Genomic DNA, 27,863 nt, shown 5'->3' on the forward strand with positions numbered 1-27,863 from the left:
CTTTTCTTACATGTCAGACACCCCTAAGGTAGGCCCTAGGTAGCCCCAAGGGCAGGGTGTAGTGTATGGTTAAGGTAGGACATATAGGCCCTCATTATGACCCTGGCGGTGTTGCACCGCCAGGGCCAACGGGGGCGGGAGCACCGCCGACAGGCCGGCGGTGCTCCCTTGGGCATTCTGACCGCTGCGCTTTGGCCGCGGACAGAAATGGAAAACCGGCGGTCTCCCGCCGGTTTTCCGTTGCCCATTTGAATCCCCCTACCGCCATCCTGTTCCTGGCGGTTCGCCCGCCAGGAACAGGATGGCGGTAGGGGGTGTCGCGGGGCCCCTGGGGGCCCCTGCAGTGCCCATGCCAGTGGCATGGGCACTGCATGGGCCCCCGTAAGAGGGCCCCGCTAGTATTTCACTGTCTGCATAGCAGACAGTGAAATACGCGACGGGTGCAGTAGCACCCGTCGCACCTTCCCACTCCGCCGGCTCGATTACGAGCCGGCTTCATGGTGGGAAGGTCGTTTTCCCCTGGGCTGGCGGGCGGCCTTTCGGCGGCCGCCCGCCAGCCCAGGGGAAAAGTCAAAATACCCGCCGCGGTCTTGCGACCGCGGTACGGTATTTTGACGGCGGGACTTTGGCGGGCGGCCTCCGCCGCCCGCCAAGGTCCGAATGAGGGCCATAGTGATGTGTTTTATATGTCCTGACAGTGAAATATTGCTAAATTCGTTTTTCACTGTTGCAAGGCCTGTCCCTCTCATAGGTTAACGTGGGGGCTACCTTTAAATCTGATTAAAGTGTAGATTCCCTTTGGGAGCAGATGGACATGTGGAGTTTGGGGTCTCTGTGCTCACAATTTAAAAATACATCTTTTAGTAAAGTTGATTTTGAGATGGTGTGTTTGAAAATGCCACTTTTAGAAAGTGAGCATTTTCTTGCTTATACCATTTCTGTGACTCTGCCTGTTTGCGGATTCCCTGTCTGGGTCAGTTTGACAGTTGGGCTGGGTGCACCTCACACTAGACAGTGACACAAAGGGAGCTGGGGTATAGCCTGCATATCCTGATGAGCCATCTGTGCTAGGAGGGAGGGGAGGAGTGGTCACTTACACCTGAAAGGGCTGTGCCTGCCCTCACACAATGCAGTCTCCAACCCCCTGGTGAGTGTCTGGGGCCTGGCCTGGGCAAGGCAGGATTTCACATTCAAAAGAGACTTTACTTTGAAGCAGGCCTACTTCAAAGAAGGGCACCCAAAACCACAGACTTTAGAATCACTTCTGAAACCAAGAGGAACCTCTGCCTGGAGAAGAGCTCAATAGCTGAGGAAGAAAAGCTGCCCTGCCTGTGACTGTGCTTTGTGGAGCTATCCTGCAGTTTCTGCTTCTGCCAGAGTAAGAGGGCAAAGACTGGACTTTGTGTGCGTTCCATCTTGAGAAGAAATCTCCAAGGGCTTGATCTAGAGCTTGCCTCCTGTTGTTTGAAGTCTCAGGGACAGCAAAGACTTCTCTCTGCCAGCACCTGGAATCTCTGGAAAGACTCCTACTCTGCCCTGTGGTGTCCATCCAGTTCCTGGGACCCTGAAAGGAGAAGCTGGCAGCCTAAAGACAAGGAAGTCCACGCACAGATCGCGTGTGGGGAAAAGATTGACGCAACTCCGATCTGCGGCTAAAAAATTATGCGCCGCCGGCTCCGCAGCTGAGAAATGACACTCGCAGGAAACGCGACCGAAGAATCGATGCACGGAACAGGAGAAACGACGTCCAGCATCGCTGACGGAGGCTGGGAGATCACAACCTGCGCTGAGGGGTTTTCGGATCATCGTGCGGCTGGATTTCTGACTCACACCCACCCGTGCAGGGTTATTTTTGATGCACATCCACCCGTGCGGGGTTATTTTTGACGCGCACCAGGTACAATTTCATGCTAGCAGCGCTAGTGTGTGTTTAAAACTACTTAATGACACTTTTGCATTTTTATTGATAACTTGACTTGTGTATGGTGGATTTTTGTTGTTTTGGTCTTGTTTTGTTTAGACAAATATTGCCTATTTTTATAAACCTGTGTTGTGTCATTTTGTAGTCTTTTCATTAAGTTACTGTGTGTGTTGGTACAAATACTTTACACCTAGCACTCTGAAGTTGAGCCTTACTGTCAACCAAAGACCCCATTTCTAACAGGAGGGGTACGTTGTGTGCTGTAGGCATGGAGATGGAAAATTGGATGCAGTGGTGGTTGGTAAAGTGTAGCGGGTTTGAGTAGGCGATGATGACATTGCTGCTGGTGGATAAATGGGGTCGAGGTTGTGTCTGGCGGTGTGCGTTGGTGAGGTTGCCAGTTGCTTGAGCCCGATTGTGTCTAGGTTCTTGAGAAGTGATGAGGTGTTTTGGTCACTGAGATCTCTGAAGTGGAATTTGAGGTCACTGAGAAGAATGTAGTTGCTGGAGGTGAGTGAGGGGCTATGATGTCTATGATAGAGTTGCTGAATGCTGGGCGTGGTCTGGGTGGTCTGTAGATGAGGGTGCCACAGGTGGTGGTCTTTGAGGTGGTGTGCACTTGGAACTGGAGGTGCTCCATGAGGGGGGTGAATTCCTGTGTGTTGATCGTCAGTCGGAGGGTGGTCTCGTGGGTGATGGCTATGCCGTCTCCTGGTCCGGATGGACAGTCTTTGTGGAGCAGCTTGTAGTCGCTGGGGATGGCAATGGCGATGTCTGGTCCGGATGTTGTGTTGGTCCATGTCTCGGTGAAGAAAGCAATGTCCGGGCGTGTGGTGTGTATCAGGTCCCAGACGTCCACGGCATGTTTGTGCAGAGAGTGGACGTTGAAGAGGATACACTTGAGGTGGTCTGGAGGTGGGTCTGGTGGTGTGAGGCCTGGCGTTTGGCATGTGGAGAGAGTGAGGTGTCTTTGGGGAGGCAGGTTGACAGGTGCTCTGATGTCCAAGGTTCAGTGCGTGGAGGGTCCTGGTGTCATATCAGTGTGCGGTGTGAGATCCAGGGTCCATGGCGCTGTGCACGGTCCAGGTGTGGACGGGCACAGACAGGTATGCCTTTGGTGCACCTTTTGCCATGCAATTGGCATGCCAGTTGCACATAGCTGCGCAGTGGCCACCCTTAAGAAGGGGAGGGAGGGGGGATTGGTCAGATGGGAGGCAGGAGGGTGGGAAGGTCTGTCAGAGTGGGGAGCAGGGCCACGGGGGCAGCAGCAGCAGGGAAGAAAACACGGGAGGGCACAAAAATGGGTGAAAAATGCTAAAGTAGAAACAGAAGTAAAAAACAGATGTAAAAAACAGACAAACGAGGAGAAAGAGGAAAGACAAAAAACAGACAGACACAGATTGCCACTAGGCCATCAGGGATGAGGCGTAGGCATGTGCCTGCAGGTGGAGGCGGGCCTTGAACACAGAGCCGGCAGATTCTGTGAAGAGACAGCAGTGGCCATACAGGAGGGAGCGACAAATGCTGGACAAAAGGTCTTCATATATCTATCTGAAACCACTGACTCAGGAGGCATAATTTTGGTTTTGGGTTGTTTGCATATGATATGCAGATACTTTAAAGGTTTGATAAATCCATCCTACAGACTGTCCATCTCTCATTCTACTTAGTTGTGAACATCGTTTGGATAAGAATGAACTCACTACACCCTAACAGTGGGAACACAGACATTTTCACAATTGGCACATAAACATGGTCACAAAACAACAACACACTCCCACAAAAGACCCAGATGTCCAGTCAAACTACTGTTCTAAACAAACATTAGCAAAGCCAATAGATGTGGTCTAGGCAGGCTGGGTTGATGGTTATTTTTGATTGAATGCATATCATCAATAAAAGGAAACAGCAACCTAGACATGCCTGTCATATGTTTGCAACAACGCATTTCAAAATAAGAAAAAAAAAACATTTACGGAGATGACTGTGTGCTTAGTGATGTTATGTTACATAACAAACCTTTTAGTTGTGTCATGCCTATTATTATTATTTGTTATAGGGACACAAATATATCACCACCTAATCAAACACTGAAATCAAATGCAGCTACAATGTTAAAATATCACTCAAACACTTTATAAAAGTAACTTTAAAAAGAACACCAAAAATAAATCACTATCAAACTGAGCACCCAAAGTGTAGGCAAAATAAATAGTGGGTATTTAAAGTTAGTCTAAATAAGTAATATAAAAACACATTGGTCTAAGTTTGGCACTAAAGAAAATGAACTACTTTTAGCTGGAAATGAACAACAGACAGGCTTTGTGCCGTCACTCAAATTGATAAAGAGGGCTGATCCATTGCCCCATGCAATATGCTGTGGTGAGCAGAAACACAATGTGAATGTTAATTTAATTGACCAATGGATGAAGCCCAAAAGCCCCTCTATGTATGTGTATTATGTATGTTTTTTCCTTTTTTTAAATTGTCTGGTGACACAGCTATAGGTGACTCAAAGGCTAGTCCTAAAAAGAAGGGTTTAATATCAGGCTACTGCTTAGATGGCATTCTATCACAACTCAGGGTAAATATAGAGGGAAGAACATACTTTACCACCTTGATGCCTGAACAAAAGTTACACATCCCAATTCCTCTAGACTCTAAGGGGTGGTAAATGGCTCTGTGGTCAGTGCTCCTCTTGAATATGGAAGATACGGTCCAGAATATCCTTTTCATTATTATTGCATGACATAGATATTGTGGAGCTCATTACGACTTCGGCAGTCTTTTTGTAAGACCGCCGAAGCCACTGCGGCCAACAGACTTCCAGTGCTGGCGGTCTGCTGACTGCCATATTAGGAGTCATTAGAGGCCTTCCGCCCACTTATGGGTGGACGTCCAACTACGAAGAGGCGGTTGCATCGCCAGCACCGCTACGTGGGCAAGACTCCGCCCACCGTATTATGATGCAAAACCGCCAGGACCCATCCCTTCCCAGAGGTAAGGTAAGTTGATTGTCCGATGGGAGGGAGGGGGGTGAAGAGGGTGTCTGTGTGTGTGAGTGCGAGTATGCAGAGGGGGGTGTAGTATGAGTGCGATTATGCAGAGGGGCAATGAATGTGTGAGTGTATGCAATTGAATGTGAATGTACGTGCGCGTCTATGGGGGTGTCTGAGTGCATGTTTGCGAGCGAGTGGGGGTGTGTGTCTGCAGGTTTGCGAGCGATTGGGAGTTTGAGGCTGTATGTATGTGAGTGAGTGTGGATGTCTGTGTGAATGTATCCATATGCCGAGGGGTGTGTATGTGAATGCATGCATGTGTGAAGTGGTGGGATGTGTTTGTAAGTGTGTGAACAGGTGGGGGGTGTCTGCATGTGTGTGGACGTGTGGGGATGCGTGTGCCAGTGACAGGAATGGGGATTCCTGTCGCCGGGTGCATTACCTTCAGGGTTTTCATAGCGGGGGGACCGCTACAGAAAGCTTGGCAGTCTGCAGCCTTGTAATCTGGCTGGCAGGCTGAGGCCTTCAGCCGGGTTGGAGGTGCTCACCACTGGCCGCGTCGGTGCGACCGCACCGGTGGGCCAAGTGACGTTGTGGAGGTTTGGCTTCTGCCAAACCCCACAACTTGTGATGTGGCAGTCTTTAATAACCTCAATAGAAATATTGGGTCTCATTGGGTTTAATTTCTTTATTGTTAACTCCAATGGAGCACTGTTTTTGTGAATGATATTTAAGACACAACATGTCTGGAAAAGGATATTCTAAAAACGATATTTGGTACCATAGTACAGTAGAAATGGCCTCAACTCAGGGATCGCTTAGCATAACGTGTTACTTCTCAATAAGCATGAGACACAGGTGTACACTTAGCACAGGGTCCAAAAAAAGGGACCAAGTGTCCATGGCCCAGCAAGCACTCCAGTGGTGGCCAGTGCAAATCATGGTGAAATGCAAATTCCTCTGGAGAATATTTAGATGCTTTGAAGGAACTACCCTACAGAATCTTACTGATAAAAATAAACCAGAAAAACACATTAGACCACTGAAGTCAAGTGCGAAAAAGTACACATTACAAGGCAAATTAAATATTAGCCACGTTGGCATTTGCATATTGGGACACCCTGATGGGTGGTTGTTAAGACATTCCAGCCGTCATTAAAAAGGAGACCAACGTGATGAAATGTAATAGAAAACCTAAGCACTATCTATTCAAATAATCAAACACCACGTTATCTTTTTTTCTGCAGCCTCTCCAAGTTTCTGATCAGAAGAATATATTGCTGCAGCATCCAGAAGGATGCCAGAAAATATAGACTCAGACAGGATCCTTATTCTTGGCTCTAGCCTTACAGTCACTAGACAGATTTCACTTTTCTTCCAGTGAAGCAGTCGAGCCCAGGGAATGTGTATAAAAATGAAAGATTTTATTTACCTGACACGCATAGAAATGATTTGTCCGGGAAAACTCAGCAAGTGCGCCATGAAAGAAGCGAATCAGTAACTCAAATGGCTGGAAAGTGCTTGGAGCAGTGGTTTGGTGGGAGAGGACTTGTGTGCGAGAGGACGGCAAAGTAACCTTTTGCTGTATTCAAAGCATGTGTTATGGGCACCATCAAATACTTAGGGCTTAATGACAAGAAGCGGGCAAACTGTGTGGCCAAGTGGGTGCAGATAATGCACTCCGTGAATAGCAATCACACCGGGGACAGTATTTACTGAGTATGCAATATGGGCCTAAGTCCTCTTTGCCCGCTTTGTGCATGTGCACCATTTGTGCCTGTGGGAGATCTGACTGAGTTGTCCAGATTAGACTTGTGGAAACTGGTTAAAAAATCCTGGTGCGCACATTTTGTACTTCTGTTCTATTCCAGAGCTGGACTTAAACTGGATTCTACTCCATGTCTCTGCAATCTACCACCAGTTACTCCCTCACTGTTTATCCCACTTCTGCAGGTTCTTGTGTTCTCACTCTTTCACTGTTCTTCAGTCTTTCTCTTCCTCCTTTCCTCTTGAGTTTTTTTCTCTTGGAAACTTCCAAAATTACATTGGAAATCCATTCTATAATTATTTGAAAAACAGAATGATGACCTGTGCACATTTCCATATATTAACCCAATGCATGTTTTACGTTGCGGGCATCGCGTAATCTTAGTAATTTCTGAGCACACTCAGTAGCAGCAGTCATTGAACTCCAACAGTGCATTACCCTCTACCTCTCCCTAAATTGTCTCATTGCAGCATACGATACCTGTGACAACGCTCGGAGCCGAGAGGCCAGACCACACCAGACCAACCGGACCAAAGAACACAAATCTATGCATTATGCAGGCAAACCCCCACTGTGCTATAAATGGACCCTTCGTGAACGTCTAAGGATACACCTTAGTAAGATCTGACACAGCAGCAGCATAAGCGCGCCATCTAAACTTGGCTTAACCACTCTACAGCCACACTCAACAGCCTTTGCTGTCTACTGGCCTGGAGCTGCTCATGTTGCGGCGCTCTTGAACGCTGCCTAGCGATTGAAAGTGGGCTCCATGTGTCGTCCTTCCATCTGTACACCCACGCAACCTCAAGACACCATTCTGGGCTGCCCGTGCTGTGGAGCCCCATCATTCTCCAAGGTGCATGCAAGTGAGCCCTCCCAAGTAATCCCTGCAGCTGGACTCCACTGGTTCAGGCTGTAATGGTTTGCTTGGCCTCGATTCTCCTGTAACTTTAAGCGCCATGCAGTCAATAACCCTCTGAACATCACACAATTTGGAATAGCACAATGCTCTGAAGTATTTCTTGCCATCTCCAGTCACCCTAATGCTCAACGCCCAACACTTGATCATGGGTCGCCTACACTCAGAAACCCAATCAGCAACACCGTGACAGTCGACAACCATGGCACATGCAACGGGGAATTAAGCGACAACCGAGCCATTTGATCAAGCTGAATCCCGTGGCTCTAAACTAGTCACTGTACTACAAGCTGTGGAAAAGATTGGTGTCAGCATTGAAAAGACATAGAACAAGTTAAAGTGGAAAGATGTCAGGCCAAACAGATGGCACCTAAAATATGCCAATGTGCTCAAAGCCTACATCCAGACGTGGGATAAATCTATCAGTGACAATGACTCCTTAAGCCTATGGCCCTCCAAGACAGGCTGGTCAGCCTCTCCCAAGGTGACTCCCCAGACTGTGGACTATATCATAAGATCCCATGCTCAATGTTATTCTAAGTATTTTGCCTGCCTAATCACCAGTTGTTTCATACTCATGTAACATTGCTCATGCGTTTGCCCACTTTTCTCTTCCCCCATTCCCTCCCCTTCCCTTCCCTTTTCTTTCCCTCACCTCGAGTTCCTTCCCCTTCTCCCCCCTCCTGCATGACTGCAGTAGGCAATGGCCTGGCCTGGAGTGGGTGCTCGAATCAGATACAACAACAGCAGCATCTACAGAGTGGTAAGACACTGATTTCTAAACATCCACTAACACCGGTGGCACCCCCACACTCTACATCCTACATATGAGGAGCAACACATCATGGTTCCCCGCACTGCCCACCGTGTTTTCTCACATTGACCTCCAAGTTTGGTAATAGCCACTGACAAGATGGCAGTTTGGACGGACACCTGTTTCATCGTCTGATAATGGTATTTGTTTCATGTTTTTTTACATTCCTCTTAGTTGTTACAACTTACCCAGTAGAGCCAGCCCCACTATCGGCCCCTGCCAATGCCAACGCTCAGCCCTCCAGGAACTCTGGCCCTATATAGACTGCCTGCAGACTTCATAAAGAGACACTTTCGGCATGAGCCATGCTAACATTATTACCTGGAATGTGAGGGCCATGCACACACAAGCGTGATACTGTTTATATTCCTATCTTAGACGCAGAACAACGCACATAGCACTATGGAAGAGGCACATTTAACACTGCTGAAAGCCCACAGGTTACAGGGCACTGGTGTGGCTAAGTGTTTGTCACTGACTACTCTTGTGCTATAGGGGTGCTACATTGGGTGAAGCCAGAGACTCCATTCGTAGGGGATGAGGACTCCAATGGCCGATATGTGATAATGCGTCACTGCCTAGATGGTTGTCAGCTCCTGTTAGGGGCAATCTACACTCCCAACACTGACCAAACCTTGTTCCTGCACACACTATCCAACAAACTATCCGGCTGGAGGGACCTCCCCTGGCTTTTTGGAGGTGAGTTCAACTCTACACTGGACATGGCCTTGGACCACTCTTTAATCCCATTACCACATATGCTAGCCACATCTAACACTCAGTCATTAAGTGAGTGGCTCTTAAACTGTCAACTAGTAGATACATGACTCACCCGCAACCCCACTCTGCGCATATACTCCTTCTATTCCACACTACACAACCTATATATTAGACTTGACCTTATCATAGGTTTACCCAACCACATTCCGGCCATTTAACACATGGATTACCTAGGATGCACACATTCAGACCACAACCCACAACTCATGCAGTTTGCCTGGGGGGCCAGGACACTGGCTGTACTCACCTGGCAACTCCAGCCTACAGTGCTGGAAGACACAGTCTTTCGGGAATCTCTCTTAGTACTGCCACAGCAGGGTACTTTGACCTCAACAACAACTCTGCTACCAATAGGCTCATAGATTGAGATGCCTTCAAAGTGACCATCAGAGGGTATAGCCTGGGGTTAAAATGGAACACTCACAAACAACTAGATGGCAAAATCACACACATCAAACACAACTTTTTGTAACTTGAGACACTCTCGGTCACAGACCCAACATACACTTCATGACTTGCAGAGGCACACCATGAACATTACTCACTATTAGAGCAACTGTGATGTGAGAACTACATGGTGCACTTGTCTCACATTCATGCATCTTCAGACCATGCAGGTCAACTCCTGCATGGTTGATATGCCAAGACCACTCCAGAAAACCTATTTTTTCGCTGAGTTCTTCTGAGGGCCATCTACTCCACACACAGCACGAAACCCATGCGAAACTAACACAACACAACACTACACTACACTCTATTAATCAAGTCACGAAACCCAGCCCTGATCTGCTTGAAACATTTTATTCCACAACTCACCTACTTGCCATTACATGAGACCAATGTGCAGACTTAGGTGAACCCATTAGACTTCCCGAGATGTGTGAAGCTATAAAGGGCCCTAACTACTAGCAAAAGTCCAGGACCAGATGGTCTACCGGCTGAATATCATAAAGCCTATGTCACGCTTTGGACCCCCCAACTACTCACTCTATATGAAGCAGCCCTATCAGCTTCCCATATTCCTGAAACGTTGTATGAAGCTCTGCTCATTTCTTTAACCCAACCCCAAAATAGACCCCACTGCCCTGGGCTGTAACTCCCCCTTAGCTCTCCTTAACACTAACAATAAAATATTGGCTAAGATATTAGTGGATAGACTAGCACCCGTTATTTAATCTTTTATACTTGCTGACCAAAATGGGTTTTGTTCCTGCTTGCATCACTTTATTGAATATGAGCCACTTTTTCGGGATCCAACATACTCTGCAATCCATTGGCCTCACTCTGGGTGCCTCGTATTAGACCATGAAAAAGCCTTTGATTCGATTGAATGGGACTATCTATTCAATGCCTTACCTAGATATGGTATAGGGGGCCGTTTTCTCTGCCTAGTCTGACTATTATATACAATGCCATCAACAAGGATCAAGACAGGTTCTCACATATCAACTTCAATACCAATAGACAAAGGCACCCACCAAGGATGTCCACAGTCTCCAATGCTCTTCTCTTTGGCCATAGAACCCTTGACCATAGCTATTTGAGCCCAACGTGCAGTTTGGGACATCCCCCTAGGAGATGAAACCCCCATGATCTCCTTATATGTGGATGACCTTTTCCTATGCCTCCGTAACATACATGCTGCCCCGGACACCCTAGCTCAAATGCTCACTGAGTTTTCTGCCCTCTCTGAACTCCACATAAACTGGGCCAAGTCATTCCTCTATCCAATCGTCCAAACACACCCTGACCCTGTCTTTACACTATATGGCACCCTGTGCTATGGCATCCTAATATGTTTTGCTACCTAGGGGTTAGTGTGGACCACCAGCCAACTGACCTACTAGACGGCAATGTGTGGAAAGCGATAAGAGCTATACGTTCCCAGATGTTGTTCTGGCACACACTCCCATTGTTGTTATGGGTCGCATAGCGCTTCTTAAAATGATGGCCTTCTCTATTTCTTTATCAATATACTCCTATATGTCAGCCCCCCCGCTCTCTTAAAAGTACCATGAGAAAATTCACCTGGAACAAATCTTGCTGTAGAGGGAGGACTCGCAGTACCTAACATGGAAAGGTATTTTCTTGCCGCTCAGCTTTAGTGGGTGGCCAAGTTGGGGGCTGGCTTACTCCTCAAAGACACCACCTCACTCTACCCAGCCTGGACCCTCTCTGCACTACTTCACCTCTTTCACCCCTGTTCCAAAAATAAACCACTGGAGTCGTTGCTCACTGAAGTTGCGTATAGTTGTTATTACTGCTCCGTATACCTCACACACTCCACTACACCCTATGCCCCTGTGCTGTCCCTGTTGGGTATACCCAGAGGTTCCAACATCACTTCATCCACAAAGCTCAATAGCTGGCTAAATGCTGATTTCCATACCCTAGTAGATTTTTGCCATGAAGGATCACTCAAACCCTACAATATACTTGTGGTGGAAGAGGACATGCCCGCAGGCAACTTCTTATTACATTCTTCACTATACGCTGCCCTCGCTGACAAATGTGGAGACATGGTGACAGACCCCCCTACACACCTCATGATCCAATATATACACATTATGGGATGGGGCAGGCTCCTCACAAAATGGTTTGCCGACTCACTATGTCACCACCCAGCTGTTTCACTTACACGCGTCAGGCAACGCTGGGAAGCTGATCTGTCATGACCATACATGGATAAAGAATGGGCAGCCATACTGGAAAGCCGTATCTGCATCTGCCGCAACACCCGTTTCCACCTTATCCAATACTACATCATCCAAAATACCTATCTCTAATCAGAAAAGATAAACCGCTATTTTCAATGTGCTAATGCCCAGTGCCCTAAGTGTCATCTAGTAAATGCTGATCTTCTTCACATGTTATAGGCATGCCCATCCTTAACGAACTACTGGTGTGGCATCATAACACAATTAACAACCTGTACAAAATGCACACTTTTAACCACTTGGGAGGTGTGCATTTTAGGACTTTTTCGTAGGAGCAAGGGTCACAAAGCCACTTCTCATTTTATTGACCTAAGAATGTTAACGGCTAAATGACTAATCAAAAGATGTTGTAAGTCACCTGCATCCCCCTCCCTCATAGCCTGGAAACAATCTCTAATAGTGTGGGCCCATGCACAAATCACAGCGCTATACAGAGAACACTCCTCACTAGTGCTGCCAACTGGGACATCATCCAATGTGACTTCCAACACGAACCAAACCCAGGTACAGAACACTCTGAAATAGAGGGAATCTGAGACACAGAACCAATAACACCGTAGGTTAGCATTCCACATAAGCTACGCAGATAGACTTTGATATGCCAACTCCTCGCTCACCGTCTACTCTGTAAAACTATTGCTGTAAGTGATATACACTACTGAAGTTCCGATGTGGGTGGGGAGCAAAGGGGGGGGTAGTTCAGGTTACTAGTGTTGGGCCGATTTTCCCTCTTTTGTATTATTTTTTCCTCCCATACAGAGAAACTGTTTAACATAATGCGCCATTTCTCCGTAATGCATACTGCAGGAAATATACCTAGATACTCAGCAACACTTATCTAGGTACTCAGCGGAATGGAATGTCCCAAAGTACTAAGCCCCAAATGTAACTGAATGTTTGCCAACCACAACCAATGCCATTCATGCACATAATGTTCTTCCCACCTCTCTAGGTTTCATGCATGTATCGCTTATGTTCTTGAATTAAGTCTGACAAAATGCTTTCTTCTAACTGTAATTGCAAGTATACAAACCTGTGTCACATATGTAATGTTTTTTTGTAAACAAAGCAAATAACAAATAAAACAGATTTGAAAAAAAAAATAGAATGTGGAGTGAAGGTTAGTTCATGGGAGGTTCGATGGATGTCAGTTGGAGCTGGATGGTGAAATGGTGTAAGTGTCGATCTGCTCTCCATTTACTTCTTAAATACTCCTGTAACTTTATCGGAGCAGAGTGCTTCTTTTTACCACAACATATTGCTCAGGGTATAATTGAAAGGGGCCCGTAGGCGAGAGCCCCAAACCTTTAACCCCTTACCTCTCTGGTGTGGGTCACGACCAGTGGGCGACACCGGGGAGGGGATTTGAAAATCCTCAGGTGAGTCGCACCCGAGGATTTTCTTTTTTATTTTTTTTTAGCCCTGGGAGACACGGAAGAGCTTCCGTGTCTCCCCCCGCCCCCCACCCGCCCCTTTGTGACGTGGCGCGCTGACGTCACATTGTTGTTTTCCCCATTACAACAGGAAGCGCTGTAGTGCCGCTTCCTGCTCCGATGGTTAAAACGGCCCCAAACGGCCTTCCCCACGTTCGGGAAGGCCTCGTATAAAAGGGGAGACTCTCCCCTTTCATACAAGGCCTTCCTGAATGCGTTTCCTCGCCCCCGATCGCAGCACCACCAAGAAACACCACTAGATGCCAGGGATTTCACTTGGGGGGGTCGGCCCCCCTAGGAAAACAGGCCCGCTCCCCCAGGGGCCATATTTTTCAATTTCGATGTTGGGGCCCGACTGGGAGGGGGGCGCGATCACGCCACCCCCAGGGGCTAATTTTAAAAATTAAAAAAAACTAAATTGCCAGGGGTCACCCATAAGCAGGGCGACCCCCTGTGGGGGCAATTTTTTTTTTGTAGTGGTAGGGTTTCCCTGGGGGCCATTTTGGCCCCAAGGAAACCCTACAACTACCAAAAAAAACATACAGATATATATATATATATATACATATATATATATATAAATATATATCTATATCTATATATAGATATATCAATTCATGTAGATAGATATGTCTATCTACATGGATATATCTATAGGTAGATCTACATATATATATATATATATATATATATATATATATATATATATATATAGATCTATCTATCGATATATCCATGTAGATATATATATATATATATATATATATATATATATATATATATGAATATATATATATATATATATATATCGATATATCCATATATATATATCACTTTTGTCAGTGCATGTGTGGTTTCCCTGGGGGCTGCAATCGGCCCCCAGGAAAATCAGACCCACATATAAAAGTGACCTATATATATATATATATATATATATATTTGCCACCAGTTGTCTTGCAGTTGCAGCTTGCAGCTTCAAAGCAGTGCACATACTTCAACTGACGCATTTCAACTGTAGCTTTTAGGCAGCAATAAAGAAGTCAAGTAAGTCTTGTGATTATGTTTCTGCTACAAAAGGATCAGACTTTTGACTAGTGGCAGTTTTAGTGCCATAAAGAAGCACAGAAGGTTTATATGACTACTGCAAAGAGCAAATCTGTATTTTAAGTAAATAGCTGAGCCACTACCTGCGCTATAATACAAATGAAATGTATGTGCGGGGTGGCTATGGAGAGATGAAGAGCATGTTTGCTGGGTGGTAATGAGGGAATCCGAGGAGGAGGACATGGGAGTGGGAGCACCAATAATGATTGTTGGACTGGGTGCAGGAGGTGCTAAAGACTGTGACGAATGGTATGTGACAAGGTGTATGAGTGTCTTGAAAGAACGTGCTGATTGAGGGAAGAAGCGCAGGTAAGGTGGCCTGTACTGTTGCAAGTATCACACACACACACCAGCAATTTTGTGACTGTCTATGTAGGCTAGTGTTTTACAGACACCATCTGAGAGGTAGGACAATGGCGCAGACTCTGGGAGTGATTTTCTGTTGGAAGAGTCCCATTGGATAACTCCTTCCAGTAAATTGTGAGGGAGGTGATGAGAGCAGTCCTGTTGTCCCTTCGCAAGCACAGTCTGTGCAATAGGGCAATAGTGGGTTAGGTTAGTGAATGCGGGGTGCTCTCTTGGGAGGTCCCCAATTTAGTTCAGCCCCGAATTCCACTGCCCAAATTGTATTGTGGAGACATAAAAATTATCTATCACAAAACAAACTGGTTTTGTTAGGGAGGCACCTGTGTTTTTGGTCCTGGGTTCGGCAGCTATATAGGGAAACATACTAAACCCAAACATTTCTGGAAACTAGACATCTGGGGGAGTCCACAGAGGTGTGACTTGTGTGGATTCCCCAAAGTTTTCTTACCCAGAATACCATGCAAAGCTGAAATGTTGAATAAAAACTCTATTTTTCTTGCATTTCTATCACACAAACTACAGGAATATGCTGCGATCCACAAAATTCCTACCACCCAGTGATTCCTCACCTGTCCTGATAAAAACACTACCCCACTTGAGTGCCTATACATAGTGCCTGCGTAAGGAATGGATCACCCCAGGGTCAACATTTGCCTCATGTAAGTACCAACATTGACCGTTGTGTGATCTATTCCTGTCGCGGGCACTAGGCCTACCCACACAAGTGAGGTACCATTTTTATTGGGAGACTGGGGGAATGCTGGGTGGAAGGACATTTGTGGCTCCTCTCAGATTCCAGAACTTTCTGTCACCGAAATGTGAGGAAAAAGTGTATTTTTGGCCACATTTTGAGGTTTGCAAGGGATTCTGGGCAACATAACCTGATTAGAGCCCCACAAGTCAGCCCATCCTGGATTCCCCTAGGTGTCTAGTTTTTTAAAATGTGCAGGTTTAGTAGGTTGCCCTAGGTGCCTGCTGAGCTAGAGGCCAAAATCTACAGCGAGGAACTTTGCAAAAAACACGTCAGATCTCAATGTAAAAATGTGATGTGTCCATGTTGCCTTTCCTGTCACGTGCATTAGGCCTACCCAAGCAAGTGCGGTACCATTTTTATCGGGAGACTTGGGGGAACACAGAATAGCACAACAAGTGCAATTGCCCCTTGTCTTTCTCTACATTTTTTCCTTCCAAATGTAAGACAGTGTGTAAAAAAGACATCTATTTGAGAAATGGCCTGTAATTCACATGCTAGTATGGGCACCCCGGCATTCAGAGATGGGCAAATAACCACTGCTGCTCAATACCTTATCTTATACCCATTTTGGAAATACAAAGGTTTTCTTGATACCTATTTTCACTCTTTATATTTCAGCAAATGAATTGCTGAATACCCGGTATAGAATGAAAACCCATTGCAAGGCGCAACTCATTTATTGGCTCTGGGTACCTAGGGATCTTGATGAACCTACAAGCCATATATATCCCTGCAACCAGAAGAGTCCAGCACACGTAATGGTATATTGTTTTAAAAAATCTGACATTGCAGGAAAAAGTTACATATTAAAATGCTGAGAAAAATGGCTGTTTTTTTAGCTCAATTTCAATTTATTATTTTTCAGCTGTTATTTTCTGTAGGAAAACCTTGTAGGATCTACACAAATGACCCCTTGCTGAATTCAGAATTTTGTCTACTTTTTAGAAATGCTTAGCTTTCCGGGATCCAGTATTGGTTTCACACCCATTCCTGTCACTAACTGGAAGGAGGCTGAAAGCACAAAAAATAGTTTAAATGGGGTATGTCCCAGTAAAATGCCAAAATTGTGTTGAAAAATGTGGTTTTCTGATTCAGGTCTGCCTGTTCCTGAATGCTGGGAAGATGGTGATTTTAGCACCACAAACCTTTCATTGATGCCGTTTTTAGGGAAAAAAAACACAAGCCTTCTTCGGCAGCCCTTTTTTCCCATTTAAAAAAAAAAAAAAAAATTATGTGTATTTTGGCTAATTTCTTGGTCTACTCCAGGGGAACTCAGAAACTCTGGGTACCTTTAGAATCCCTAGGATGTTGGGAAAAAAAGGATGCAAATTTTGTGTGGATAGCTTATGTGGACAAAAAGTTATAAAGGCCTAAGCGCAAACTACCCCAAATAGCCAAAAAAGGGCTCAGCACTGGGGGGGGAAGGCCCAGCAGCTAAGAGGTTAAGGACCAGCAAGCAGAGAAAGCACTCTGATAACAAAAAGATAAGAAATGCATAGCCCAAGCAGTACACAGGAAGAGACTCCTCATGCTTTGATCCCCAAAGTTTATACACAAAAAGATCTCAGACCTTCCTAGGGTGCTATGGAAGTTACTTTTGCAGTGGCTCGCTCAGCAAGCTCATAGAAACGAGCAGCAAGAACAGTCCTCTGCGTGAGGACCCTATCGCGCAAACCAAGGCTACAGTACGAGCCAGTACCCTTTGAGAGTCCGGCAGGGGCAAATGACAGAATGTATCCTGAAAACAGAAACCGGTGCACTGTTAACAAAGGGATAAGCCACGTATGGGGCGCAGGTTGGCAACTGGGGAATCCATGGGAAATATGTTTTCTCCTGTGGTGTGCAAATGGCTACAACTCAGTTTTGGAGGGACTAATTCACTCACTCTTTGTTTGCCGCAAACTTTGAGTCGCTACACTGAGATTATAGGAGAGACTCTTTGAAGGTGAAGGTGGTTGCCTTACTTTGCCATATGGGCCTATATTTGAAATATATGTTGCCTGCTTTTGTTTTTAACTGTATTGTTTTAATGTAGTTTGAACTATCTCCAAAGAGCAACGGAGCACTACACTTTTTTTTTTACTTATTCTCAATCATGCTGTTAGTGGCGTAGCAAGGATGCTGAGGGCCCTAAAGCAAGAAAGCACATTGATCCCCAATTCCCTGGTTTGGTAAAAACAATCACTAACTGGAGTGCAGTAGACTGGGCTCCTGTGTCATTGCCCCGGTTGTACTATTGACAACTATGCCGCTAAAAGCTGTGCTGCACACGGAACAGGAACTATGGTCTGGTGCCCTGCAGAACTAGAGACAAAGTGATTTGTTCAAAGTCGAACTAGTTTGGAGGTTTCTTTGTTTCAAGGTCAGCGAAGTATCCTCTACACAAGAAGTCCTCCCACTGGGCCGTGCTGCGCCATCACCAGGCTCTCATCCAGGCTGGCTTTGACCCAGCGCGGGGTCAGCTTTAATCACACTGGAGCGCTGCAGAGCAGGCAGGACCCGCACGTCAGCAGAAGTGGGAGCTCCCTATTTCAATTAGGCCGACCTTGTAGCGCTGAATGCTGGCTGGAGAACAAGACCACTGCAGGTGCTTCTAAATCTGACGCCGTGGCAAGAAAAAGCTCTGCTCCCTGCCGAGTTTGAGCAAAAATGTCTGGCTGCAGATATTTCTGCAATAAACTTTTTTTTTTTTACATTTATTTGTTATATCACTTTAAGACACCTTCTCTCTCACTTTAGACTCTACAGGAGGATCACGGAAAAAGCGCAAGACGGCTGCTGTCCATGGTGCTGAAATTGTGTCCTATCGGGTAAATCAACATTTGCACGTCGATTTTCGCTAGATCTATTCTGCTTGCTTTTCACTGGCAAAAATTGTAAAAGGAAAAAGTAGAGGGTGTAGGTTTTAATGAAACTCTTAATCCTGGTTCACTCATTCATTCCAGTTAGCATCAGAATCGGGATTAATGTTACATTCATGAAGAGGGCCACAGCTGGCAACCCGCGATACATACATTTAAGCTTGCACACTACACACAATCCACCTTTACCCCTACTAATTATAATGAAATCCCCTGTACTATGCAAGGAAATTTGACCAATGTTGTTGATACTCAAGGGTATGACTGTGGCCAACTATACTTTTATCAAACCCACAGATCTTAAAATCTGGAAGCTTAAAGTTTGGAGAAATGTGTATCTCCACATATTATTTCATTTATTTTTATAGATGCCATATTTCAATATGCCTATATCTTTTTACCTACAGATCGATAATATGTGCCTTAGGGGCACTTTCTTATCCATGCTGCATTATAAGAGCAGTGAAAGTGTGCAAGCCAGTGTACATGTTTGTGAACATCCATAAAGGTATATCTTTGTGAGGATTCACTATTTTTAACGCTGTCCAATGCTTTGCTTTCACACCTTCGTGAGAAAATCAATTTTCTCATGACTTGATGATACCCACAGCTGCAGATAAATCCACACGTTTTGTGCTTTTTCCACCATTCTTTATAAAATATATCATTTAGCATATCTTCAGCTCCTATGATCTGTGATTCATGGTCAAAGATTCACCTTATATCTACTAGGTAGAAACGTCGGTTCAGGAAATGTTTTGTAAATTGGGACTGTTTGTCAGTAAATTGCCACTCGGCCATTCCTCAACACCAGCACCCACCCCTTGCGAGGGTTGGCGGTGTAAAAAGATTCTTTGCAAAGGTAATTTTCATGGCACAAATCTTTAAATATCATGAAGATAGCAGTGGCACCACCCCATCAACTATAGCAGACAATGCCAAAGCCAATTTGTCTGCCTATTCTAATCAAGTAAAATAATGATTGTGACTAAGTGCAACATGAGTAACCACAGTGCGTAATTTGGACCGGTGGCTGCCGGTGTGGGTCACAGGTACTTATTTTTGGGAACTGTCACTTTTTTCTGCATCATTTATTTGCAGAGCGTAAGAGACGGAAATTACACAGATGAGAACACAGAGGAAGTGAAAGAGGCAAAACCGCCACAAAAGGAGAAAGCAAGAAGCTGCGGGAGTGAGATGAAGGGGAAGAGAGAGTCTGGTAGTGGATTAAAGCGGTATGCGGTGGTTTTAAAACTATCAGCCTAGGTATTTTGAGCACCAGCTTTTAATTGCACCGGTCACGGGCTTCTGTGCAGAGTTTCGGGCACCGGCACCCTTGCTTTCACAAAATGAGAACAGTGAGTAAGTATGGGTAAGAGAGTTTATACATTGGTGAATGGTTTATTGTGTGAATGTATTGGCTGGATGGATAAACCGGCGAATGCAAGGATGGACGATTGTAGGTTTTGCGAATGCACAGGGTGAAGCCTCTAACAGTAGGATTATTATTATTATTAGTAGTAGTGGTAGGCGTAGTATTATAAGAATTATCAATATCATGGAAGTGCATAGATTAAACAAGTGCTGGGCACCATTGTGCCAATATTGTCCACAATATGCGGAAAGAATTACAAGTTTTATGCCAATGCAAGCATTACATCGAGGGCGAGCACCATGATTCCAAGATTGCCAACAATATGTCCAAAATGATCACCACTATTACAGTCAAACATTATGCAAGGGCAGGGACCATCATTTAAAAATGGCCACTGTGCGTTGGGAATTTGCATTGTGGGGATGTGGAGCCCCTAAAGTCGAACACCACAAAAGCCACCTAATAACATGATCCGTGGTGTGGTGTGGGTGTCTTCAGGAGTGGAAGTATCAGGCCAGTTTCGAGAGTGAAAGGAAGGATGCATTGGATGAGGGACGAGCATATGGTGACAGTTAGCACTTCAGTATACGTTTGGCTAATATTGTATGGTATACATTTGGTTAACATTCTTGTGAATAAATGCTTGCATCAACGGCAGCGTCGACAGCATCTTATTACATGTTATCATGAAAATTATGCGGTAGAAATTCACAATTCTAAAAAAAAAATATATATAATCATATAAATATACTAAAAAAACTGAGATGTAAGAGTGTCCTATGCCATCTTTTTATTCGTTCAATGCTTTCTATGTTCTCCTCTGCTCCGTCCTTTCACATTCCTTCCTCGCCCTCCTTCCTTCATACATCTATACCACATACCCTTCATTTATTCCTTCTGTCCGTCCCTCCTGCACCATTTCTGTCTTTCCTTTCTTTTTTCCTCCCTACTTCGCTGTTTTTCTTCTCTTTCTATCCTTCATTCCTTTCTTCCTCCCTCTTAAGTTCCCTTCCCCATCTCTCTTCTTCTCTGCCCCCCTACTTCCATCTGCTTCCCAGTCACTTCCTTTTTCCTTTCTTAATCCTGCCCTACATCCGCTTCATACACTCTCCGTTCCTAGCTCACTTCCTACGGTCCTTTCTCAGCAACAATTAATTAAGCACAGAGGGATATATTAATATGTATTAAAACAAAGCTAACCTCTGATGGTAGGTAGGGGGCACTTCTAATCACAAAAAACTGATTTCAACAGCCCGTTGATTGCATTAGACAGAATACGTTTTAAACTGGGGAAACTTTAAATTTTGAAAACACCGTACTGCCAACCGAGCACTGATTACAAGTGAGACAGATGGAGATGAAGTATTTACCGCACTCAGCAAATACCATTTCTCTTTCAATCTGAAAGAGTCAGTCGTGTAGAATTTGTCTTTAAAGCACAAAATTCCACATGCTTGGTTCTTTCTGTGCCTTTTCCCCCGAAAATAATCTGGCAGTGGAAAAACATTTTGCTGTGATAATTTTCAAACAACTCAGAATTCAGACCCCTGTTCAACCCGCTGTTTCTAGAGGCACTGGAGTTTAACCTCTAAATAGTAATGCCCACCCTGATCTTTTAATCTTAGAATTATTAAACCACCATATCTGCACCTCATGTTTTGATTTCAAGCGCATCCCATATGACGTCTGACATACCTGTATGTTATCAATGGCAACCCAGAGAAGGCAAAAAAGGAAAAGCAGCTGGAGCTGAGAGAAGAAAGTGGTAAATGCAGGTGTAGAATAGGAACCAACAAAGATCGTGAGTGCAGACAAGAAAAATAATAATTTGGGAAGTTATGATGTAACCAAGGAGTGAGCAGGGACCAAGAGTGGACAGGCAAGATGGGAGAGCTGAGGAGGTGTCTGGGGAGGTGGAACACAGAATAATGTCTCAGGATAAAAGAGATAGGCAATTGAAAATCAGGACAATGAATGGCAGGTTCGAGACAAAACCCGTGGCATGAGTCTACGTTTTATCAGGAACTATTGAAATCATGACCAGAGCAGGGATCACAGGTGTATTTGCAGAAGGTGTGAGAGCAGGGTCACAGTGAACCCATAGTAAGTACAGAAGGGTACAGAAGCACCACAGAGAGCAACAGTGTTAAATCGGAACACTGTTGAGGTATGAGAAGTTCCCCTAATGTGCTTCCACATAATTATACGGAATTACACAAAATGTAAATCCAACTTTTCACACTATATTTTAGAGCAAAAGCATCCTTGTTGTTAGAAATGGGGTCTTTGGTTGGCAGTCAGGTTACCCCCTGTCCAAGCAAGGACCCTCTCTCTAGTCAAGATAAGTCACACACAATCCAAATTATCCTGTGCCCACCCTCTGGTAGCTTGGCACTGAGTAGTCAGGCTTAACTTAGAAGGCAATGTGTAAAGTATTTGTGCAATAAATCATACAATAACACTATATAGCACCACAAAAATACACCACAGAGTGTTTAGAAAAATATCTAATATTTATCTGGATATTTGCAGGTCAAAATGATAAAAGATGCAATATGAAAGTGTAAACATATCACTGAAAAGTGATATAAAGTGTCTTAAGTTTTTAAAAAGTATACAAAGTCTCTTTCAAGCACAAAGTACCTGGGTTGGAGTGGAAAATCTCCGCAGAGGGCCGCAGAGGAGGAGATGCGTGGAAAAATGGTGTGTGTGTCGGTTTCGCCTCTTCACACACCGACTTGTGTCGGTATTTTTCACACGGGGAAGACGTGCGTCGGTATTCGGCGCGTGGACAGGTCTCCTCTGTGGGTCGTGGGATTCCCAGATGTCCCGGGGTCTGTGCGTGGAATCCTGGGCTTGTTATCCGGCTGCGCGTCGTTCCGGTGGGCTGTGTGTGGAATTTTCTCCCTCACGGCAGGCATCGCATCGATTTCCTCTCTGGAAGTCGGGTGGCGTTGCCCAGGCGGGCCGTGCGTCGAAGTTCCGGTCGCACTGCAGGCGTCACGTCGATCTTTTCCTTGCAGGCTTGAGCGGCGTTTTTCCGGATCGCGTGCGGTAAATTTTTCACTGCAGAGCTAGCTGTGCATCGAATTTTTCGGCGCACAAGGAGTCCAGTTGAAAGATGGAAGTCTTTTTGGTCCTGAGACTTCAGGGAACAGGAGGCAAGCTCTATCCAAGCCCTTGTAGAGCACTTCTGCATCAAGGCAAGAGTTCAGCAAGGCAGCAGGCCTACAGCAAGGCAGCAGTCCTTTGTAGAAAGCAGTCAGGTGAGTCCTTTGAGCAGCCAGGCAGTTCTTCTTGGCAGGATGCAGGTTCTGGTTCAGGTTTCTTCTCCAGCAAGTGTCTGAAGTGGTAGGGCAGAGGCCCTGTTTTATACCCAAATGTGCCTTTGAAGTGGGGGAGACTTCAAAGAGTGGCTTCCAGGGTCCCAGTAGGTGGTGTGGCAGTCCTTTGTGTCAGAGCAGGCCCTCCACCCTCCCAGCCCAGGAAGACCGATTCAAAATGCAGATGTGTGCAAGTGAGGCTGAGTACTGTGTGTTTGGGGTGTGTCTGAGTGAATGCACAAGGAGCTGTCAACTAAACCTAGCCAGACGTGGATTGTAAGGCACAGAAAGATTTAAGTGCAGAGAAATGCTCACTTTCTAAAAGTGGCATTTCTAAAATAGTAATATTAAATCCAGCTTCACCAGTCAGCAGGATTTTGTATTACCATTCTGGCCATACTAAATATGACCTTCCTACTCCCTTCAGATCAGCAGCTACCACTTCAACAATGTATGAGGGCAGCCCCAATGTTAGCCTATGAAGGGAGCAGGCCTCACAGTAGTGTAAAAACGAATTTAGGAGTTTTACACTACCAGGACATGTAAACTACACAGCTACATGTCCTGCCTTTCTCACACAGCACCCTGTCCCAGGGGTTACCTAGGGCACCCATTAGAGGTGACTTATATGTAGGAAAAGGGGAGGTTAAGGCTTGGCAAGTACTTTTAAATGTAAAGTCGAGGTGACAGTGAAACTGCACACACAGGCCTTGCAACGGCAGGCCTGAGACAAGGTAAAGGGGCTACTAAAGTGGGTGGCACAACCAGTGCTGCAGGCCCACGAGTAGCATTTAATCTACAGGCCCTAGGCACATACAGTGCACCTTACTAGGGACTTATAGGTACATTAAATAGTCCAATTGGGTATTATCCAATGTTACCATGTTTAAAGGGAGAGAGCATGTGTACTTTAGCACTGGTTAGCAGTGGTAAAGTGCGCAGAGTCTAAAAACCAGCAAAACTGAGCTCAGAAAAAGAGAAGGAGGAAGGCAAAAAGTCTGGGGATAACCCTGCAGAAGGGCCATTTCCAACACTTGTGTTATTATTTGATGCAATGATAATTTCAGCAAAAGCACCGCGAACAAGAGCCACTTGTGCTCTGTTGTAACTGTGTGTTTGTGTAAATGTTTACTTCGAACTGGACACTTTGCATAATTCTGCTATAAAGATTTGCAGCAAAGTGGCGTAATGCTGTAATTCTATGTCACCCTAACTTTAAATTTTGCCCAGGCCTAGTTACGAGTACACACAGGAAATGGAGGCATTTATCATCTGTTTAGCACTCATGCACAACTCGTAGCGCTGATGGCCAAATCCAACTCGTGCCTTCACTCTTTAAAGGCCAAATACCAACGAATCAAAGAATTGGCTAATAATAGGCAATGCCGTTTAAGCGCCTGCAACGCGTTTGATTTGTGCTGTGGGCTTTATACATAGTCATTCAAGGAAATGGCTTGCCTGAGCAGGATCTTAGGAAGAGAGCAGGTAAGTTAACTTCCATCTTAAAAATTAGCATGGAGATTTGTCCATTGAAATGCACTTTACATGCGGGGAGAGCAGAGACTCTTCCATGTGCAAGGTGGTGCATGGTAGGCAAACAACAAGAACAGAGAGGGTGCAAGGCTTGAAGGAGAGCATCATTAAAGAAGCAAGACCAGGGTTGCAAATCAGAAGCACAGAGCATGCAAAGCAGGACATATAAAGGAAGCTGACCATAAACGGCACACAACAGGTGCCAGTAAAGAAACAGCCATAGTGGGTGGGACAATGAGCAGGAACAGCGATTAGCCGAAGAAGATGGGAAGCAGGAACAAGATCAGGAAAAAAGACTGACCACAGAGATGAAAGCAGTAATAACAGCAAGCTCTGAGATTGGGCTTTCAGTGTGCAAGGCAGCAAAGGGAGTAGGAATAGAGATGCCCATGGCAAAGGTTGCAGGGATGGAGGAATGGGACCAGGAATGGAGGACAGCTTGAGAGGGTGGCAGCCAGGAACAGAGATTGGCTGAAGAGGGTGCAAGGCAGCAGTAGGTTAAGGTCCATAGGCTGCCAATAAAGGTGCAAGGAAGGAGCGAGAACATGAATAGGTATCAACCCCACAGACCTCATGATAGTGGCAAGAACAGGAACTCAGATGAATCATACCGACTGTAGAGCAGTAGTGAGAGAGAAGCAGATATTGAGCTTTGAGTGTGCAAGTTAGAATCGAGAACCAAAGCAAACCATGAAAAAAAAAAAAAAAATGCTTGTACCGGGAGCCTTTTCCTCTTCTTTTCCTTCATCCTTTCTCCTGCATATGTGGGGAAAAAAACATATTCAGCCTAACACACAAGAAGGGCTGTTGCATTCTGTGCATCAGGTTACTCCAGATCGAGTTTAAATGAACATCTACACTCACAATGCAAAGCAGCCAACCCCGTGCTAATAGCCACGAACATTTTGATCTTTTAACCTGGGCTGACTACAGAACACTTGTTGCAGCCAGAGCTGGACGATTAGTAGCAGATTGTGCCACGTAGAGACTTGCAAATCAGTGAAATCTAAGCAATTAAGATATAGCCTACTTAATTCAGGCAGTTTAATTTAATGCACATTGCTTCAATTGAGTTATTCAAATTTAATAGAAGGATTAACTTCAATGTTCACAGTGCATAAAATGAATCAGCCTCGGTGGTTAATTAGTCTACATGATTCTCGGCATCAGAACCAAAAGTTGTGATCTCATCCCTTGATTCTACATAACTTCTTTGCTTTATTCATTCATTGCTTTTTCTGTTGTCCTCTACCTCTCTTCCTTCCTTTCACATTATTTCCTCCTCCTCTTTTCTTCATACATCGGTAATTAATAGCCTTCATTGTTTTCTTCTTTCATTCCTTCGTATATCTTTTCCTTCTTTGTTTCTTCTCTATCTTTTCTACTTTCTGCTTTCAATTTTTCTTGTCTTTCCATTCTTCATTCCTTTTTCCCTTCCTTTTATGTTTCCTTTCTTTCTTTTCTTCTCTACTGCTTTACCTCTAGATGCTTCCCTACCTTTTCCATTTTCCCTTCTTAATTCCACAGCACATCAATCACATGCAGCCTTATCTACTCCCTGTCCACCTTGTTTCGCTTCCTAACTTCTTTTATTTTTTACCTCCAGGCTCCCTACTCCATCTCTGCCTCCATTCGTTCCTTCAACATTCTTTTCTCATTCATTTTAATTTCTTTATACCTTTATCTGTCTATCCTTCACACTCCTTCCTTCCTTCTCTCTTTCACTTTAACCCTTCCTTCACCCCCTCACTTACTTATTTCCTTTCGTTCTCCCTCTGCTTCTTTCCTCCTCCATTTACGTTTTCCTTAATGTTTCTGCTCTTCCTTTCTCCGTTTTTCTCATCCTTTCTCATGAACCCCACATTGTTCCCTCCCGTGTATCCTCCATAGCTCATTTCTCTCCACCAGACATTCCTATACCACACATTTTCTGTCACCCTTAGTCATTTCTGCTATTTCTTCCTCTATTGCTCACCCCCTTACTTTCTCCTTTCTATTCTTGTTCTTTCCTTCTCTGCCATCTTTTTTCTCTCCCTCCTAATGTCCCTCCTACTTTACATCAAACATTCCATCCTTACGTCTTTCCTTTCTTCCTTCTCTTTACCATTCCTGCTCCTTCTATAATTTCTTTAATTATGTTTTTCCTTCAGTCATTCTTTACTTCCCTCAGCTATATACATCACACACCCACTATTTCCTCAGAGATTTTAACCTTCCTGGATACTTAGGCACTTAGACAGCAAGGCAGTCCTTCTACACAATCCTCTACTTATTTTTTCTTTTCCGGAAAGGATTAACTCATTATTCCATGAATTATATCAGGTGATTCTGGCTGACATTCCTATTTCATGTCAGTCCGAAATCCCCATACATAATTCCTCTCCGGCCACATCGACGGCCCTACTCTTATAAATGTATGAGACTTGGAACATGGGTGCAGTTTCTGTTTGTAGTAATATGGTTAACAAGACATTGGCGGGTAAAAGGAAGGAAGACAAGAGCGTTCATAAGTTTGAAAATAAATATTTCAAGTGTGGTTCCAGGAATCACGAATATAATCAAAAGTTGTCATGCTGTAGGAAAAGTGCGCGGTTTGATGCAACAAAATAGAGCACGTTTAACTATTTTTGATGCTAGTGGTAGAAAAGTGAATATGATTCATAAGGGAAATTCTGTCAAGCTTGCTCTGGGTGGATTGTGAGAAAGCGCGAGCCTCACAGCATAGTTGACCATGTAATTGGCATTAAAAAGGAACCATAAACACCACAGAATTCATGGAAGCGTTGGTAAGGGCTGACTCTGGTTGACAGTTCACTATTATTACGGATACATATTTTTCTGTAAGGAGGAAATGAAAAAAAAGAACAAAATGATATAGGGTCTTTAATGTTTGAGGACAGTAGGATCCGAATTATTAGATTCTAAGTATTTAGTATTTGTTCCCAAAATCTGTAGATGTTTGATAAACGTTATTTGACAAAATGGGGAACGACCGGGGGAATCCGGCTATTAGAGCTGAACTAGAACCGAAAATGCCCGTGTACTGCATGAGCACTGGTGAAGCTGGTATTGAGTACATTCTTAACAGGTATACAAAACTTTCCTGCAGCGAGTTAGGGAAAGTTGAGAGTGTTTCACACTCTACTTAAATACTCAAAAATCATTACAAGAAAAGACTAGTGGAGCGAGTAATTGA

At 44.8% G+C, this 27,863-nt stretch overlaps 1 protein-coding gene and 1 long non-coding RNA gene across 2 annotated transcripts in view; one reads left to right on the forward strand and one right to left on the reverse strand.

Annotated features, from left to right (window-relative positions):
- LOC138299623 (uncharacterized) overlaps positions 1-13,014 on the forward strand; it is a 191,352-nt gene extending 178,338 nt beyond the window's left edge. Inside the window, exon 4 of the long non-coding RNA XR_011204795.1 lies at positions 7,159-13,014. This is a non-coding gene — a long non-coding RNA (uncharacterized lncRNA). The remainder of the gene's footprint in view (positions 1-7,158) is intronic.
- The window catches only part of LOC138299622 (corticotropin-releasing factor receptor 1), a 1,731,194-nt gene that overhangs the window by 331,865 nt on the left and 1,371,466 nt on the right, over positions 1-27,863 (reverse strand). The gene's annotated exons all lie outside the window — the stretch shown is intronic.

This window comes from Pleurodeles waltl, chromosome 6, assembly GCF_031143425.1.
Source record: "Pleurodeles waltl isolate 20211129_DDA chromosome 6, aPleWal1.hap1.20221129, whole genome shotgun sequence".
Taxonomy (NCBI): domain Eukaryota; kingdom Metazoa; phylum Chordata; class Amphibia; order Caudata; family Salamandridae; genus Pleurodeles; species Pleurodeles waltl.